The 7,806-nt window shown below is 46.5% G+C and overlaps 1 pseudogene; it reads right to left on the bottom strand.

The window, feature by feature from the left end:
* Positions 1-433: 433 nt before the first annotated feature.
* Positions 434-833, bottom strand: LOC133243472 (large ribosomal subunit protein P1-like; annotated as a pseudogene).
* Between the last annotated feature and the right edge of the window lie 6,973 nt (positions 834-7,806).

The raw sequence follows: 7,806 nt of genomic DNA, 5'->3' as shown, positions 1-7,806 counted from the left end.
CACACGCACCCACACATAGCACCAGTGACAGGACCCCTGGAGGCTTTCTGACCCTGGCGAGGCTTCTGTTTCTCTCTTCCGGAAATTTATAACACGAATACCCCCATTGAGCCTCCTGGCTTGAGAACACCAGGAACTTCAGCTTCAGTCTGTACGTTGTGTCCCAACCTGTGGAAGACAGAAAAAGGAATCAAACAATCATGGAAAAGCAGGAAAGAGAGACACCCCATAGCCTCAAACGAGGACCTTCCTTTCCTATTTTTGTCTTGTTCCTGATGCTCTTCCTTCGTTCTTTCTTGAGACACGCTTATAACCATCATTACCATCACCTTTATTATTATGACTAAGGGTGACTGTCCACTCACATGCCAAGCAGTGTTCTAGGTGCTCTATGCGTGATAACTTTATTTTTTATTTATTTTTAAAGAGCTCAGCTTTTTATTTTAAACCTGTTACTAAAGCGGTTTAGTCAAAAAGACCAAAGCCCATGTCATCATCAGACTCTTCAGATTCTTCTTTTTTTGCTTCTACTTTCTTCTCTTTAGCTGGAGCAGCAGTGGTGGAGAGGACAGGACCTCCTGCAGGTTCAGCACCAGCTGCTGGGACAAGTCCACCAGCCCCCATGTTGCAGACGAGGCTCCCATCATTGACATTGGCCAAAACCTCTGCAAACAAGCCTGGTCAGAAAGGTTCAACGTTTACACCAGCTGCTTTAATGAGGGCATTATTCTTACACTCTGTGACCGTCACCTCATCGTCGTGCAGGATGGGGGCCGAGTAGATGCAAGCAAGCTCTGAGAAGGAGGCCATGGTGCGGGGCGAGTGCTAGGTGGGGGCTGTTGGGCGCGGTGCTACTTGCCCAGATGCAGTGAAAGTCTCACCCTAACCAGGCCTTAGCTTCCTCAGGACTGCGTACTTTAGCGGCCGCTGAGGAAAGGGCTATGCATATTAACTTTAATCCTCACATGATCCATGAGGTGAACATCACGATTATCCATATTTACAGATGGGGAAACTGGACCCTAAACAGAAAAGTCACTCATCTAATGTCACACAGGCAGTCGGATAACAGGAGCTCACTCTCTATCCAACACTGTTGTTATAGACCCTAGTTTTGGGGTTTGTTTAGTCACTCACTCATGTCCAACTCTTTTGCGACCCAATGGACTGCATCCTGCCAGGCTCCTCTGTAAATGGGGATTCTCCAGGCAAGAATACTGGAGTGGGTTGCCCTGCCCTCCTCCCAACCAAGGGATTAAACCCGCCCTGTATTGCCAGGTGGATTCTTTACCACTAATCCACCAGTGAAAGTGAAAGTCGCTTAGTCTTGTCCAACTCTTTGTGACTCCACAGACTGTATAGTCCATGGAATTCTCTAGGCCAGAATACTGGAGTGGGTAGCCTTTTCCTTCTCCAGGGGATCTTCCTGACCTAGGAATTGAACTGGGGTCTCCTGCATAGCAGGCGGATTCTTTATCAACTGAGTTATCAGGGAAGCCACCAGGGATTACATATTAAACTCAGTCACTCACCCTTCAGTTTAGTTCAGTTCAGTCGCTCGGTTGTGTCCAACTCTTTGCGACCCCATGAATTGCAGCACTCCAGGCCTCCCTGTCCATCACCAATTCCTGGAGTTCACTCAGACTCACATCCCTCCAGTCAGTGGTGCCATCCAGCCATCTCATCCTCTGTCGTCCTCTCCTCCTGTCCCCAATCCCTCCCAGCATCAGAGTCGTTTCCAATGAGTCAACTCTTCACATGAGGTGGCCAAAGTACTGGAGTTTCAGCTTTAGCATCATTCCTTCCAAAGAAATCCCAGGGCTGATCTCCTTCAGAATGGACTGGTTGGATCTCCTTGCAGTCCAAGGGACTCTCAAGAGTCTTCTCCAACACCACAGTTCAAAAGCATCAATTCTTCGGCACTCAGCCTTCTTCACAGTCCAACTCTCACATCCATACATGACCACTGGAAAAACCATAGCCTTGACTAGTCGGACCTTTGTTGGCAAAGTAATGTCTCTGCTTTTGAATATGCTATCTAGGTTGGTCATAACTTTCCTTCCAAGGAGTAAGCGTCTTTTAATTTCATGGCTGTAGTCACCATCTGCAGTGATTTTGGAGCCCCCAAAAATAAAGTCTGATACTGTTTCCACTGTTTCACCATCTATTTCCCATGAAGTGATGGGACCGGATGCCGTGATCTTAGTTTTCTGAATGTTGAGCTTTAAGCCAACTTTTTCACTCTCCTCTTTCACTTTCATCAAGAGGCTTTTTAGTTCCTCTTCACTTTCTGCCATGAGGGTGTTGTCATCTGCATATCTGAGGTTATTGATATTTCCCCTGGCAATCTTGATTCCAGCTTGTGTTTCTTCCAGCCCAGCGTTTCTCATGATGTACTCTGCATAGAAGTTAAATAAGCAGGGTGACAATATACAGCCTTGACGTACTCCTTTTCCTATTTGGAACCAGTCTGTTGTTCCATGTCCAGTTCTAACTGTGGCTTCCTGACCTGCACACAGATTTCTCAAGAGGCAGGTCAGGTGGTCTGGTATTCCCATCTCTTTCAGAATTTTCCACAGTGTATTGTGATCCACACAGTCAAAGGCTTTGGCATAGTCAATAAAGCAGAAATAGATGTTTTTCTGGAACTCTCTTGCTTTTCCATGATCTAGTGGATGTTGGCAATTTGATCTCTTTCCTAAAACCAGCTTGAACACCAGGAAGTTCACGGTTCACGTACTGCTGAAGCCTGGCTTGGAGAATTTGAGCATTGCTAGCATGTGAAATGAGTGCAATTGTGCGGTAGTTTGAGCATTCTTAGGCATTGCCTTTCTTTGGGATTGGAATGAAAACTGACCTTTTCCAGTCCTTTGGCCACTGCTGAGTTTTCCAAATTTGCTGGCATATTGAATACAGCACTTTCACAGCATCATCTTTCAGGATTTGAAATAGCTCAACTGGAATTCCATCAGCTCCACTAGCTTTGTTCGTAGTGATGCTTTCTAAGGCCCACTTGACTTCACATTCCAGGATGTCTGGCTCTAGGTCAGTGATCACACCATGGTGATTATCTGGGTCGTGAAGCTCTTTTTTTGTACAGTTCTTCTGTGTATTCTTGCCACTTCTTAATATCTTCTGCTTCTGTTAGGTCCATACCATTTCTGTCCTTTATCGAGCCCATCTTTGCATGAAATGTTCCCTTGGTATCTCTGATTTTCTTGAAGAGATCCCTAGTCTTTCCCATTCTGCTGTTTTCCTCTATTTCTTTGCATTGATCGCTGAGGAAGGCTTTCTTATCTCTTCTTGCTATTCTTTGGAACTCTGCATTCAGATGCTTGTATCTTTCCTGCCAATAGAGTCCCTCTGTTTTTGTTACAATCACTTGCAGCTAAATTGTTTCTTATCAAGCCCAATATGTATGGAAGCATTCCAGTTTGATAAAACTTGGTACAAATAAATTTAACATGAGTCCAGAGGGAAGGATGCAATTGTTGCAGGAGAGACACTGTGATAGCTCCAGATACAAGTGCAGGTTAGAACTACAGGTCACTGGGGCTTCCGGTTCCAGGCTCAGTGGCTGGTTGAGGGAGAGAGCACTGTGGCTGCGCAGGAGCAGGTCCTCAGGCAAATTCAGGAGGAGAAGTTGGAAGGAAATGATTCAAAACTGCAGTTGGATTGGACTTTGGTTCATCATAATGTGTTAATGTTGGTTCATTAGTTGTGACAAATATACATCAAAGTAACATAAGAGGTTAACAACAGGGGAAACTGGGTATAAGGTATGTGGGAAATCTCTGTATACACTGTCTTTGCTACTTCTCAGGACACCTCAAACTATTGTCAAATTTTTAAATAAATTATCTTTGGCTGTGCTGGGTCTTTGTGGCTGCGCTCAGGCTTTAGTCTCTAGTTGCGGCAAGTGGGGGCTACTTCTGTAGTTGCGGTGCACAGGCTCCTCATTTCGGGCTTCTCTTGTTGCGAAGCATGGTGTCTACAGAGCACAGGCTTTAGTAGTTGTAGCTCACAGGCTTAGCTGCCCCGCAGCACGTGGAATCTTGCTGGACCAGGGATTGAACTCGTGTCCCCTCCATTGGCAGGTGTATTCTTAACCACTGGACCAGCAGGGAAGTCCTGTTCTCAAATTTAAAATGTCCTCAAACAAGCAAACAAATCTTCTGTAACTGGAAGGCAGAATGGGGCCCCAAGAGACAGTCCAACAGTGAACAAAAGAGGGAGCAAAGGCCAGACCAGGAGTCTGAACACCAGGTAAGTTAGAAACATGAGGGTGAGTCCCGTCTGCCCTCCTCTCCTCAGCCCTGGGAACCCCACCCAGCACACACTGCAACTCAGGACACCCAAGATGTAGGTAGGAGTGGGGTGGTGCATGCCTGAGGGCAATGACAGTGCAAAGCCAGGCTCCCATCTCCCCTCTGGGCTATCACTAACGACCCAGAGCAGGTCAGTGCAAGACACCCCCGCAGGCTGCTGTGTGCAGGGTTCCTGGTGTCACCCTCTGAGGTTGAGGGAAGCTATCTGGAGACTGGAGATTTTTCATTCATAACTCACCACATTCATAAGGAAGGGGAAGTAGCTGCCAGAGGTGATGCAAGAAGATGGAGCACAGTTGCTTTTCCTGATGCTGGTAATTGATCAGTAATGACCAATGTACACTCCTGAGTCTAGACTCTTTCCCCTTATGGGCAGCAGGATGGATGCCCAACAGCAGGCTGGAGCTAGGTAGGAGTGAAAGTGTTAGTTGCCCAGTCGCATCCAACTCTTTGTGACCCCATGGACTGCAGTCCACCAGTTTTCTCTGTCTATGGAATTCTCCATGCAAGAATACTGGAATGGGTTGCCATTCCCTTCTCCAGAGGATCTTCCCCACTGAGGGGATCCTCCCTACCCTGGGATCAAACCCAGGTCTTCCCGTATGGCAGGCAGATTCTTCACCATCTGAGCCACCAGGGAAGCCCTAGAACTAGGAGTGTGGTCTCCCAAAGGGCAGGGGCTTGAAGACTTTTGCTGGAAGCTTTCAATAGTTGTGGGGGCCGGGGAGGGAGAGACGAGGCAGTGACTAGGTCTGGAGAAAGGATGATCAGGCAGGTTTGGGGGCCCAGCTGAGTGCCAGTCCCCAGGGTAGGGAAAGTTCCACAGCTGCAATCAGCAACCCATTATAGGAAGAGAAGGCAGGCAGTCACATTATTCTGGGATCTGGGTTTTGCCTGGTAGTTCCAAGAGAAGGCCTGAGAGGCAAGGGAACCAGGGTATGGTGAAGATAAAGAGTGAGGAGTATACAGCTCAACTCCAGAAAAATAAATGACCCAATCAAAAAATGGGCCAAAGAACTAAATAGACATTTCTCCAAAGAAGACATACAGATGGCTAACAAACACATGAAAAGATGCTCAACATCACTCATTATCAGAGAAATGCAAATCAAAACCACTATGAGGTACCATTTCACGCCAGTCAGAATGGCTGCGATCCAAAAGTCTACAAGCAATAAATGCTGGAGAGGGTGTGGAGAAAAGGGAACTCTCTTACACTGTTGGTGGGAATGCAAACTAGTACAGCCACTATGGAGAACAGTGTGGAGATTCCTTAAAAAACTGGAAATAGAACTGCCTTATGATCCAGCAATCCCACTGCTGGGCATACACACTGAGGAAACCAGAAGGGAAAGAGACACGTGTACCCCAATGTTCATTGCAGCACTGTTTATAATAGCCAGGACATGGAAGCAACCTAGATGCCCATCAGCAGATGAATGGATAAGAAAGCTGTGGTACATATACACAATGGAGTATTACTCAGCCATTAAAAAGAATACATTTGAATCAGTTCTAATGAGATGGATGAAACTGGAACCTATTATACAGAGTGAAGTAAGCCAGAAAGAAAAACACCAATACAGTATACTAACGCATATATATGGAATTTAGAAAGATGGTAACAATAACCCTGTGTACGAGACAGCAAAAGAGACACCGATGTATAGATCAGTCTTATGGACTCTGTGGGAGAGGGAGAGGGTGGGGAGATTTGGGAGAATGGCATTGAAATATGTATAATATCATGTATGAAACGAGTCGCCAGTCCAGGTTCGATGCACGGTACTGGATGCATGGGGCTGGTGCACTGGGACGACCCAGAGGGAGGGTAGGGGAGGGAGGAGGGAGGAGGGTTCAGGATGGAGAACGCGGGTATACCTGTGGCGGATTCATTTCGATATTTGGCAAAACTAATACAATATTGTAAAGTTTAAAAAAAAAAAAAAAGAGTGAGGAGTAATCTATGGGTCCAAAGCAGAATGAGGATGGCAGAAAAGATAGAAAGGGAATCAGTGGGGGATATGGAGGACCGGGCGCCTTGCCAGCATTCCAGCCAGCTCCTGTCAGCTTCAGAAACTGTCTTGAAAACAGCTGTGGCCAAAGTTTGGCCTTGCCTATGTGGTTACCTGGAAATTGAACTTGCCGTGATCACTTCACTAGCAGAAGATTCTCTCCAACACTGTGTGTGTGCATAGAAGGCATCATTTGTTCACCCATTCATTCATTCATATATCCAATTTTTAACAGATTATTTATTTATTGGTTGTACTGGGTCTTCATTGCTACATGAGGGCCTTCTATAGTTGAGGTGAGAGAGGGCTGCTCTTCTTGCTGTGTGCAGGCTTCTCATTGCAGTGGCTTCCCTTGTTGCAGAGCACAGGCTCTAGGCACCCAGGCTCCAGCAGCTGCAGCACGCAGACTCCGTAGTTGTGGCACTCCGCAGCTTCGTTGGGCTTAGTTGCTCTGTAGCATGTGGAATCTTCCCGGACCAGGGATCGAACCCATCTCCCCTGTGTTGGATTCCTATCCACTGTACCACCAGGAAGTTCTCATATATCCAGGGTTGAGTGTTTCCAAAGTGCTGTGTCAACTAGATCCTGCTATGTTGGAGCTGAGCCATATAAAAAGAAGCTTTTTCTCCTTTCCCCCTTCAAATGGGATGTGAAGTCTCAGGTTATTTACACGGGGTTCAGCTCCAAGTTCACGGAGCACACTGCAAATATCCAACGCTGGATGTATGAATGAATGAGTGAATGAACAAATTATGCAACTTCGATTTATTTTAGTTTAAATATGCTTATCCACTAGGTGCAATCTGAGAAAACTCTTAAAATATTGTAGGTGTAACTTACATACCATAAAATGCACGAGTCTGAAGTGAACAGCTTGTGGTATTCTCATCTATGCGTATCTCCCATGTAACCACTGTCCAGATCAACATACAGAACATTGCCATCACCCCAGAAAGTTCCCCTGTGCCCCTTCTCAGTTTACCTCCCTCACCCTCAGATAAGGAACATTATGGTTTCTGTCATCATAGATTCAGAGGACATGGTGCTTTTTTTTGGCTCCACTGGGTCTTTGTTGCTTTGTGCAGACTTTCTGTAGTTATGGAGAGTGGGGGCTACTCTTTGTTGTGGGGCACAGTCTCTATAGGGGCACGGTCTCAGTAGTTGCGGCTCCCAGGCTCTAGAGCATGGGCTCAGTAGTTGCGGCACACAGGCTCGGTTTCTCCGTGGCATGTGAAATCTTCCCAGGCCAAGGATTGAACCTGTGTCCCCTGCATTGGCAGGCAGATTCTTATCCACTGCGCTACCAGGGAAGTCCCAACATGGTGCTTTTGATTAGGTTTTTCATGGTGGTGGAGGTGGAGGCAGGTGGAGAGAACTAACGCAAAGCCACGGAAGTCAGTAACCAGTGGCTCAATGAGATGAAACTTGGAAATAAGATTGCACTCTGTCTCAGAGTTTAATCA

This window comes from Bos javanicus, chromosome X, assembly GCF_032452875.1.
Source record: "Bos javanicus breed banteng chromosome X, ARS-OSU_banteng_1.0, whole genome shotgun sequence".
Lineage (NCBI taxonomy): Eukaryota > Metazoa > Chordata > Mammalia > Artiodactyla > Bovidae > Bos > Bos javanicus.
Note: the sequence above shows the minus strand (reverse complement) of the source record. Positions and strands in the feature narration are given on the sequence as shown.